The sequence below is a fragment of the Dicentrarchus labrax genome, unplaced genomic scaffold, assembly GCF_905237075.1.
Source record: "Dicentrarchus labrax unplaced genomic scaffold, dlabrax2021, whole genome shotgun sequence".
Lineage (NCBI taxonomy): Eukaryota > Metazoa > Chordata > Actinopteri > Moronidae > Dicentrarchus > Dicentrarchus labrax.
Window position 1 is genome coordinate 19,700,052 of NW_026136708.1, and position 12,550 is coordinate 19,712,601.

Genomic DNA, 12,550 nt, shown 5'->3' on the forward strand with positions numbered 1-12,550 from the left:
AACAAGGAGTACAACAAGAGAAAAAAGAGAGAGAAAAGAGGGAGAAAAAGATGACAAGAAATCGCTCTCAAGGTCACTGTAATCGCACCTCTTTGCTCTGACAGACAAATGGCTGAGTGTTGGTGTGTATTTCTGTGTGTGTGTTTGTGTGTGTGTGTGTGTATGACAGTAACTTGTTATACAAGGGAGGTCCCAGCAGCGAGGTAGACATGGAACATAAATACAAACACACACACACACAGCGTTCAACCTGTTTTCTTGTAAATCACTGTTCTCAAGGCTCAAAACAACCAACACCCTGTGTGTGTGTGTGTGTGTGTGTGTGTGTGTGTGTGTGTGTGTGTGTGTGTGTGTGTGTGTGTGTGTGTGTGTGTGTGTGCTGCGGTGGCACCCCTCAGTTAATGGAGGGAACTGACACCACTGTGTGAGACAGTCAGCTGTCCAGCGTGTATCTGTGTGTGTCCATTAACAACAGCACCCTGGGAGAGAGTGTGATGAGAGATGAGGGTTTGAGTAGATAGATAGACAGACAGACAGGTAGACTAATAGATAAACAGATAGACCATGAGGGAGAGAGACACATTGGGAAAATAGTAGAGAAAACAGAGAGAGAGAAAGAGAGCGGAAGAGAACATTTCTGATTAAGTAGCTTATGTCACAGCTACCCTTGTCACACACACAAAAACACAGACACACACACACGATTACCACACGCTGTCATTCACGGCTGCTGCATTACCACGACAACAGCGGACGAGGACATCCCCCCTGCTTGGTTGCAACAGACACACACAATCACAATCACACATAAATACACACAGACAGGAAAGCACCCCCTCAACTGACTTAGAAAGAGAAAGCATCAAAAAGAAAAAGAGAACAATTTCATACATAAGTATAGATAGATAGATAGATAGATAGATAGATAGATAGATAGATAGATAGATAGATAGATAGATAGATAGATAGATAGATAGTAAACCAACCTGGCCGGCTCTCCCTCTCTATCACCGAAAGCATTCCTCTGTGTTCACACTCCCTCCTTCCATCGCCACGGTAACAGACACACCGACCGGCCGACCCTCTCACACACACTTTCTCTCTCTCTCTCTCTCTCTCTCTCTCTCTCTCTCTCTCTCTCTCTCTCTCACACACACACACACACACACTCAAGTTTAAACTCCCATTATGTCCAGTTCGTCAGCAGCCATCCATTCATCCATCCATCCGTTCCTCTCTATCCGTCCGTCACTCTGTGTGTTTACATCTGAGTGTGCTCACTCGTTCACTGGGCAGGCATGTGTGTGAGTTCGTCTCTTGGAAGGTGTGTGTGTCTGTCTGTGTTTGTGTGTGTGTGTGTGTGTGTGTGGTGTATGTGTGTGTGTGTGTGTATGTATGTGTGTGTATAGCAGAGTGGGAGCCCTAGAGAAACACTCCTCTTGCCACAGGAGTAAAGCCCAGGCGTGACGCAGAGCCAGAAATAGATGGAGGGGCCGTGGCTGGGGGGGAGGCGCCGGGCCAACTCGTACGGCACTTTTGCAAGGACACACTCGCACACACATACACTTATATATGTATACAAATACACTGTATATGCACAAGAAATAATAAATACACACATGAATTGAAAGTCAAGGCCTTGAAGTAAATGGAGTCAAAAGTATATGTATGTGTGTATTTAGTGTTTGTGTATATATTATAATGTACAGCACATGTATCTTAATTGCTGTGTATTCAATACACAACCAAACAAACAAATAAATAAGCAAATAAATAAACTAGACTGAAGGCAAAAAGATCCAGAGACAAGTAGGAAGTGAGCCTGGTAGAGCATTAATGGGGAAGATACCAGGTGTCTGCTGAAGTCTGTGGGTCAGACGCTCGAATCCCAAAGCTGCTCCGGATCGGTAGGCCAGCAATTGCCCTGTACTGCGAGGTAAAATTACTGTTTTTTTTTACAAAGGAGTCTGGTGGTTTTATGTTCTCTGCCAGAAAGGTGGTGAAAATCTAAATATAGCGTTCCACTAATCCTAACAATAACTGATATTGATTTGTTTAGGTGGGCCTTTTTTTAGATGACATGTTATGATTCTTCCCTGTCCACAGCAGTACATGCTGGTCCTCTTGTCTGCTTCTCCAAACTGGGGTGTGCTGACCGCCATCTACTGTAGGTAACACACTGACTATGCATACCTCAACAAACCCACTTCAAAAAATCTTCTTTCAACTTCAATAATCTGCAAAGCCGATTATTTTGAACATTTCAGTTCCTGTATTGTTTACATGTTTAATAGCGCTGTCAAAATACTACAATACAAGTTGCCTTTAATGAATAATATATATTTTTTTAAATCATAACCACTATTTGCAGTTTTCACTTTGTCCAACAATTTCATTGCAAAAACGTACCAGAAAATATCACAAGATGCATTGCAAATGTTTAGACAAGCTGCTGGGAAATCAGGCATTTTAAGCCACAAAGGCTTGCATACCGGAGGGACTGATTTATAATACATGGACCAAGAACACATGAAGTACAATAACACATATGAAAACTCTCATAAAATATAATCATAAAGACATACTGCACTACACTTTCAGTCTCACTCCCACTGTCTGTCTGTCTCTCTCTCCCTGTATGTATGTGTGTGTCTGGGGCCTGTGCTGTTGTGCACTGAGAATACTAAACATCAAAACAAACATAAACATGAATCATATATTCATGCATTCACAGTGGGCCAACCTCAGGTCAGTGTTCTTGTACCTACTGTGTGTGTGCGTGTGTGTGTATGTGGATTACGTGTGCGTGTATACATATTGAATTTGTGTATGTGTGTGTGTCACACAACGCAGGATACCTGCAAACATCAGCACTATGCAGCCTGCACCTGGTTTAACACCAATGTATATACCATGTATTATGTATTGCCACACATACACACGCAGATGGATAAATTATGTAGACGTTCAGCTTTCTTTCTATAAAAGGTTGTCGTTGTTTAATTCCACGTGATGCAGTGAGTGTGTTTTTGCTTTAAGATTGTTTTAGATTATTACGTATAATTCAATTAACCAGAAAACAATGGTTTTGGTTTTGGAACTGAGAGACAACACGGGCACACATACATCTTTTAACTAGGCCAGATAGATGTCTGTTCTCTCCTAAGCATTAACTGGACATTTATAATTCAATACTTTTTTGTTGACTATAAGCTATCACACAACACAGACTCATAAATGTCCACACACACACACACACACACACACACACACACACACACACACACACACACACACACACACACAAACACAGAGAGAGAGAGAGTAGCGACTGCTGGTTATGAAACAGCTGTTGAGTTGAGGGCTCTGTATGTATCTGAGCTGTGAGAGTGCGGCTTACATAAATACTTGATCATATCTAGATTGCTCTCAGTCTGAAAATATATAATCCTCCTTGTTAGGATCACTCACCATGAGGATGGAGAGAGAAAAAAGAAGAGAAGAGAAACTGAAAGGAAAGGAAGGAGGGATGAAGGAGGACAGAAACATCAACTGTCAGTGTTAGGTGGATACTGTGCAAAACCTACAAAGCACATCATTTGAACGCAGAGTCATTTTAACAGGATGGTGTGATTTACATTCAACAACTACAGCTCCCATAAGGCTTTGACAGTCCTCTGGATCTAATGCTGATGTTCTCATGCTGTGTTCGCGTCATGTTGTGAAAAAACGTCTTGTTGATACAACTGGCGAACATTCACACATTATTATAGTCATCCACACTAATCACACCATAGAAATGCAGCCTAATTGATCTATTTGAACAATGTTACACATGTAGCAGGTCGTTAACAAGTTAAATTATCCAAGACCTAAACAATCTTTGGAGGCAATATAACTCCATCAACTGCATTTGGATTTTATGGTGGGTTTACAGCCATGTTGACGTAAGTTTGTTTTTGCGGGAGCAGAAATTTTTCATATCTCAACTTTATGATTGTTATTTATAATTTATAATATGTTGTGAAATCAGCATAAATTCTATTCTACTATCAACTATTATGATTAACAATTTTTCATCCAGAGAAAACATCACCGTCTTGACTTCCCTGTTTCACTGGCAGATGAATTCAGGGTCATGCTGAAACTGCAACGAATACTTAGAAGTAAGGATATGAAACCTGAGGAACTACTGGATTATAACTTAACAAAGCAGAGAGTAATGTGCAGGTGAGGCCGATGGATGTGTCGTGGCACAGATTCAGTTCAGGTTAAGATGGAGGATGTAGAGCAAGACATGATTTGGATCCCGTAATCAAACCGCTGAATGGAGGCCGTTTGTCTTTTGTAGCCGTTACAAGCCCCTACTCGCTCTCCTTCTTTGTTAATGGGGAATATTAATTTCCTGTATTCCATCTTTACTGCATTAATATTTGATGATTAAATATGGCTAGAAGCGTCTCATCCTCGTCCCCAGCCGGGCTCTGTCTCGGCCTTTGTCTCTCTGCCGTTTTACCTTTCTGTCTTCCAAAAAGTGTTTTATTTCTGTCTCCCTTTGTCCCTCACTTTTTCCTTACTTTGTGTATTTTATTATGTCAATCTCTCATCCTCGACCCTCGAAATTACTTTCTTTTCCTCTGCCCTAAATCCTAACTCCTTTTCTTTCAGCTTTTCCTAATTTGTTCTTTAATTTTCTGTATCTAGTAGTAAGAACCGGTAACTCAGTTTTGGTATGCTTTTTTTTTTCTCTTTCTTTTGCTTGTTTCAATATAATCAACCACACAAGCTCTTGAAAATATGTTTCTCCAGTCCAGAGGGTGAGGGTCATCTTTCAGTTCTCATTCATGCCGCGCTCTCACTTCACACAGATAATTTGAAGCTTTTGCACTGATCTGGGATCAGATAAACGCTACAATACCTTAATACACCTTCTGTTTGATTGTACGTGGTGAAATTGCTGGAGCGGTTTTCCTTTCTGTTGCTTTCTATGTAACGGACGGAACAAAGGCTAATGTCTGTTTAATTTCAGCTGCTGTTATCACAGGAGACACATGCTGTTAGTTCACTGATGTAGTTACACATGAGATTAATAAATATTATGTATGCTTCTTGGAGAGACGAATGTACACCTGTTAAACATCTGGCAAGAATGTGTCTCAAAGCACCTCCAGAAGTAACTCAATACTCCTTGGATGCATTTACACTTCGCTTTTTTGATATCAGATAGCTCTCTGATCCACCCCAGACAAATGTGGTCTCAATCATCTGAAAGATCACCCTTGCTTTGTTTCTGTGATTTTGCAGTGCCAGAGTTGTGTAGTATAAACTACAAGCAGATAAGATCTGTATCCCAGACATCTTCTATGCTAAAAGTCTAGTCTGCACACGCCCTCTCTCTTACACCCGCTTCTCTTATTTTTTATCTCTCCCTTACTTTTACACACCGATCGAAGCTAAAGTCTTCCTTATTGTAAAATAGCAACTCACTGTTTAACTGACAAGCACACACGTACACACATTAATGGGCACACACGTACACGTACCTGCATGCAAACAACTGCGAAAGCCTGCAAGTGCCCACATGTGGAGTGTTACACAAACACAAATATATACACACCCATATTCAAACACGCATACACATAAGCACACCATCACTTAAAATGCATGGTCACACACAACTGTGCCTGCAAGCTTGCCCATAAAATAATGCACACATGCACGCGCACACCTACACACACACAAGCACACACACAAGCACACACACACACACACATACGCACACACACAAACACGCACACACCTCTATAAACAACAGGGAGCAGCCAGTAACTTTGGAAGTGGAGCAGAGAAAATGTGAGGGCTGTTCTTTCCACAGCAGAGTTTCCCTCGAGCAAAGCACCATGGGAAACACGGCGTGGTCCTAAAACAAGGTGTTTCTCCAGGCAACACCTACGGGGACCTTAACAAAATCTCGAGTTGAGAAGGTGGTGTCTCTGTCTTGTAATCCAAGCCATATTGTCCTTTATTATGCATTTAACAAATTCCTGACCAATAATGCGACTGAACTTGCAAATAATATTCCAGTTAGTCTCTGGCCCTTTATTGATTAACTACACTGCCAATCATCTTCAGACTACTTCCCTCTGTTTTTATGCCTTGCCATGTTCTTTAATCAGAACGTCATGCCAATGAAGCTTCATTGAATTGAAAACTGAGAGTGGGAAAGAGAGAGGGACCACTCTAGCCTCTAAGCCACAGGGGGACCCAGTTGAGTGTTATGCAACCAAGCCATGCCAACACACACACACACACACATACACACACACACACACGCCAGCTGTCCCTAATTCCAGCAGTGAAAACTATCTCTATTTGTCTATCTCTACTTCCCTGTCTTTCTCTCTCCTCCACTATCTCTCAATCAGACTCTATCTCTATCTGTCATTTTGCCAGCCCTTCTACACTATGTGGCCAAAAGTATGTGGACAACCCGTCTCGTTTTCAGCGCTCAGCCCCTTAATTCCAGTGGAGGGAAATATTAATGCTACAGCACAGAATTATATTTTAGACAATATTTCGCCTGCAGGGAAGGTCTCTTCGTGTTCCAAAGTGCCCCACATAAAGAGATGGTTTTCCCAGTTTGGTGTGGCGCCAAATTGGAGCCAACATCAATGTTGGACCTCACTAATGCTGTTGTGTGAGTGCTCTGAATGGGAGCAAATCCCTGCAGCCAGGTTCCAACATCTGGTGGAAAGTCTTCCCACAAAAGTGGAGGCTGTTAAGCAGTTAATGCACATGGTTTCAGAATCTAGAATCTAGAGATCTAACGTTTGGGTGTCTGCATACTTTTGGCCATGTATCTCTTTCTATTACTTTTTCTCTCTTCTTTTCATCCTCATGCTCTCCCACCACTTCACACCCTCTCTCTTTCACCATGTCACTCTACAGGGTTTCATGTTGCCCATGGCACCTGTCGCCCCCTGGGGGTGGTACAATGTGCGCGTACACACACAAACACACACTTACGCGTACCTACACACACACACACACACACACACACACACACACACACACACACACACACACACACACACACACACACACACACGACTCGACTTACTTGAAAAGGCGGTGTTCATTAATAGAAGTCTTGCAGTGTGTATATGGGGCTTCCCACTCATAACAAGGGTGACACACACACACACACACACACACACACACACACAAATACTGGTATGCGAGCAACCTTCCCAGCAGGCCAAGTGAAGACTAAGAACAAACCCTCGAATTCACCCTCATTAAAGAGACTGCCGCTTGACTTTCTAACACACGCACGCACAGCAGTGGCCGGCTGCAGAGGTACAGCTGACAACAGTGGCTGACGTCAGCTCTTAAAGGTTACCACAAACTTTATTACTGAATACAAAAAACACAGTGTTTACCCCAAACTTCTGTTCATTAAAGTTAACGAGTGAAACCTCAAAACAGAAAGGTTATCCTCGACTTTAATTACAGAAAATCAACACAAACTCAAATCAGCCTACATACCTTATTTCTGCACCAGGAAAGTAACACCTGTGGCATGGTGCCACAACAGAAGCCACATGTAGAAACACAGAGGAGGTAATAAGGACAAAGGAGAGAAAGACGAAGGTCAGAGATTTATGATGCTACTGTATATACGTTTTTTCCCCCACACGCTCCCACCTGTTGTAATTTTGCTAAAACTAACTTGTTTTTATTTTTTTTTACAAAATAAAAGAACTTTGTAACAAGATATCACGAGTCCGAGCCACTGACATGCTGTCAAGGCCTCATGGGAGTTGTAGTAGTTGAATGCAAACATAATGTCTTTAGCCAGCAGTGTTTCTGACAACATACCTTATTATAGCAATAATGACACAATATTTCTTTCTGTGAAGGATATGTTTGGTGATGGTATCATTAGGAAAAATGTAAAATATGACCAGACTTAGGGAATGGATTAACACTTAATTTTTGTAGTTTTTGTTATGTTTATTATTATTATGTTGTTTTCATTTGGGCTGATGTACATGGCCCAGAGTTGGCTCACCTTCAGAGGTCAACTGACTTCTGGTTAAACTGTCCATATTTAAGATACATATTGACTTCCAAACATGGCCCAAAGTTGGCCATTAAATGTCTTCACTACAAGTCTAAATCAGCCCAATACGTCTGGGTGCCATATATGGGCCGGATTAGGCAAGCGCCTGAAGCCTCTGGTGCCAGAACAGAGCCAACAATATGCCATATTCACTTTATTGTTTATCCTGCGTAATGTGTTTTGTCTTTTTTTAATATCTATTTATTAGCCCTTACCCAGTTAATAAACAGTTTTGTTGAATCTGAGTCCAAAACATGGGGAAGTTCTGGCTCAGACAATAAACACATGCTATATTTTATTTTTGTCTGTTTGTATTTCTGTCTGTCCAGCTATTTATCTCTCTGTGTGTCATCCAGCCCAGGCTTGCCCCACAAAGTTAAAATTATTCGGGGCAGTCCCCATGGACGCTCCAGCTATGTGTCCTTTTCACAGCAGCCACTTTGGTCCCAGAGACATCAGGAGTATCCAGTTTAGTGTTACACAAGCAAACTATGCCAGCACAGACACACACACACATATGTACAAGGTCTATGATAAGTAGTAGTGTGTCAGGGTTAGGAGGGCAGAACTGTCAATCACAGCAGACTGAGATAAACTAACCCACCGGCCTAAATCTGCGGGCCACTTTTACAGTTTTACCGGCCAAATACATGCTGAAAAAACGGTACTCCAAAAGGATTCTTGGTATCTGTAGAGTCACTTAACAAAAACTGATATTTAGCAGTGTTGATCTGCCATAAATATCCAGATCAAAGGCACCGTTTTGGATAAAAAGCCTCTTCGGGATACAAGTTTGGAACGATTACTCAAACTACCAGTTAATTTCTATCTCATTTGAGTAAAATCTTTTATTCATACCCTACATTCAGCACAAATTCAGAGGTGCCTTTTTCAGCAAACTGTGACCGGGAAAACTGCTTTTATCCATTTTAAAGATGATTTGGGAGTCATTTGTGTTTTAGAGTGCAGAGTTTTTCGTGTACCTCTGAAAGTGACGACAAGCAAAGTGGAGGAAGATGTCTCTGTCAAAAAAATCACTAAAGCAGCAATCAGGAACACTCTAATGTGCTATTAAATTATACCAAAGACATACCAAGTTTGTGTTAAAGGAATAGTTTGGGAACAATCACAGGAATGATGCCTATTCGTTTTCATTCCCACACCAAGCTTGGTTCTGTCCAAAGTGAAATAAATACACTTGCCAACACCTTTTAAAGCTGCCTAATTAATATAGGTCAGTAAATTACACAGAATACAATATGTGCTGATCAACGATATCTGACGATGCGAAACTGCAAAGAAGTAGTTGGCAGAAGGATGAACTGCTGTTCCTTCAGCAGGTAACTTCCTGCTTTGGACAGAGCCAGGCTAGTGGTTTCCCCCTGTTTTCGGTCTTTATGCTAAGCTAGGGTAATAGCCTCATACAAACATAAGAGTGATATCAATGTTCTCCTTTAACTCTCAAACAGAAAGCAAATGTATCAAAACTGTTGCACTATTTCATTAAAGTCACCAGGGTTGAATTTGTACAGTTACAGTAAAATCAGACTTTATGTTTAAAGTCTACAAAGAATAAATATAAATATATATATATACAATTTGTTGTGATCATACTGATTAAGACACTTAACGGATGACCTTCTATCAGGTATTGTGTTGAAACAAAAGTGCAGCAACCTACAGTCTGTGTCAAATATTGTTTTGAACTGAGACATTTAAAGATCTAACTTCAGCTCGTGTAAAATGTAAACCGGGACCCTAATGATGTCACTCTGAGTTAAGTGGGTATTTTACGTCTTTGTTTGTGAAAATGATGCTTTTAAAGATCAGCGCTGAACTGCAGCTTGTTAAGGAACTCTTGCTCTCTCTTCCCCTGAGCTGACAGCGAGAGAAGCTGCCAGGCTGGCTCTGTGTGCGCTTGTGTCAGTCAGTCAGCCAGCGGTTCGTTAACTAATTAGTGAGCTCGTTTATCTCATTAGGCTCTGATTGATCTGCCAGCTGATGGACTGGCAACTGAGCGCCCTGTGTGTGTCTGTTGTACGTCAGATGGTGCGGGCTAATCGATATTAACAACACAGAGAAGAGTTTAACTGTTACGCAACCTCATTATCTAGAGAGGGGGGGGGTATACCAGCGTTACACCAATGTCACCAGAAGGGCAGCCTTGCTGTTAGCGGCAGGAAATTAGCTCAGATAGCACGGCTAGCTGGCTGCTGGATCGTATCTGATGGTCTGGGCAGTACAGTGTGTGACAACCTGCCAGACACACACACACACACACACACACACACACACACACACACACACACACACACACACACACATACTGACACAGTAACAAGATACTCAGTGTGTTTTTGTGTACTTCAATGGAAGAGTAAATTAATATAAAGTACTCAGTTACATTTTTGTGGTTAGTAAACGTAGGTTAGTGTTTCAGTTATTGTAGTTAGAGCTGCAACGATTAGTTGATTAGTTGATTAGTTGATTAGTTGTCAACTATTAAATCAGCCAGCAACTATTTTTTTAAACGATTAATCACTTTGGGTCATTTTTTTAGCTTCTCAAATATGAATATTTTTTGGTTTCATTCGTCCTCTATGACAGTAAATATCTTTGGAAGTCACTTTGGATTCTGGGAAACACTGATCAACACTGACCAGTTTCTGAAATTTTATCAAAAAAACAAATCATTGATTAATCAAGAAAATGATTGACAGATTAATCAATAATGAAAATAATCATTGGTTGCAAGTGTAATTGGTCATTATTTATATTTTTAAAGAAGAATTAGTCTTTGAACATGTCAGTAATATACAATATGTTTCAGTCTTTTGTATGAGATTTTTTTATCAATAATTCCAATATAAGTATAAATAATATTAGTCCAAGTGGTGAAACAATTAGCCAATAAACAAAGACATTGAGAATTGACTAATTAAGTTAAATATTATTCAAGAAAAACAAACATTCTGCTTTTCTGTTTTATATCACTGCAAGTTGAATCTGTTGGTCAGACAGAACATGTGCTGCAAATGAAACGTACTGTAATCTGCTGTACGCAAGTCAACTTTATAAAACAAATCTCAAATTAAACACGTTAAGTTAGCTTCATCCTTTAAGTTTTGATAGAGGTGATTATCTTTTTCAACACCCAATCACTCAATTCTTTCTCTCTTTCGATATTTCCTTCATGAATTACACACATCGTGTACTACTACTAAAGTTCTTGGTTTTTGTGGGATTCTTTGCACATTTTTTATATTTTCATTGTTCAGAAGTTGTTTTGTAGTCGCTCAATTTTGTCTAGTTTTTTTTTTGTTTTTCCACTTGAGCTGCTCCTATTCTGACCTCGCTATGACTTACTTCCCCCTCGGGAAATTAAAGAAGGAAAAAACAAGCAAATAAAGGAGTGCTAGTCAGAAGCTGACAAGTCACCCTCTGCTTCCCGACAAAAACAAAACAAAACAGGTTGTTTACCACCAGAACTGGGACTCAGGATCCAGGCACCCGGAAAGCTTGAATCATGTCAGGAGATCTTTATTAAGGCGGCGTGGGAATGTTTTTTTGTATTTTAGCCTTTATTTCTCTGAGGGGGAATTCCACACATTCCCACCTGGGAGGTGCCCAGTATAACCACAGCTCTGCACTGCTGGGAGTTAACAGGTCTACTGGGGTGGGAGTTGAACCAGCGACCTCAGAGTGCCATGCCTCATTTTGCTATTACCACTGCTACCCTTTACAACAACAGTAACAGTAAATAGGGCCAAATAAAGTAGCTAAGTATATATTTACTTTATTCTATATTACAGTACAGTGAATCAAAATAAGCTCTGTTGGTTTGTGACACTATAGTCAACCCGACTAACAATGGTCGCTTGATATGGAAATTAAGATCTTTCTAAGACTAACTAACACACTTACATTTACTTGACAATCTTTAAATGTTTTTAAATGAGTCTTAAAAATCTTGGGGTCTAAGGGTGTGGGGCTAAAACAGAAACCTATAGCTAGTAACTAATTCGAGTTAAATTTAATTGTGTCCTGTTCACTGAATCAATACATAGCATATAAATAAATATATAATATATAAATAAATTTCCATTTTCTGAGTCATATATACCCTTTGTTGGCTTATTCATGTTCTGCTTCTAAATCTGATATTTCCCACATGACATGAAGGCAGCATAAACCAAGAGGGCTCTTTTGGATTAAAAATAAAATGAAAAAATGAAAAGAGGGGAAAGGGGCATTCAACCAGTTTTTCATATTAAGTTCAGTTTGTTCGTCACAGAGAGCACTACTCAGCCTGTGGAGAAGAGTTGCATAATGACTCTGGAGTTTGAAAAAATAACCATGCCATTTAGGTTATGTCTTCTTTTGAGAGATGCAACAAGGGATTGTACCAAGCAGGAAGCATCTAAT

The 12,550-nt window shown here is 40.4% G+C and overlaps 1 protein-coding gene across 2 annotated transcripts in view; it reads right to left on the reverse strand.

Annotated features, from left to right (window-relative positions):
* hivep2a (HIVEP zinc finger 2a) overlaps positions 1-12,550 on the reverse strand; it is a 97,047-nt gene that overhangs the window by 61,783 nt on the left and 22,714 nt on the right. Inside the window, exon 1 of one of the 2 annotated variants that reach the window (XM_051408378.1) lies at positions 987-1,406. The exons of the other annotated variant lie outside the window; for it this stretch is intronic. The gene's annotated coding sequence lies outside the window, so the exon portion shown is untranslated. Of the gene's footprint in view, positions 1-986; positions 1,407-12,550 lie in introns of those variants that run through there. 2 annotated transcript variants of the gene reach the window in all.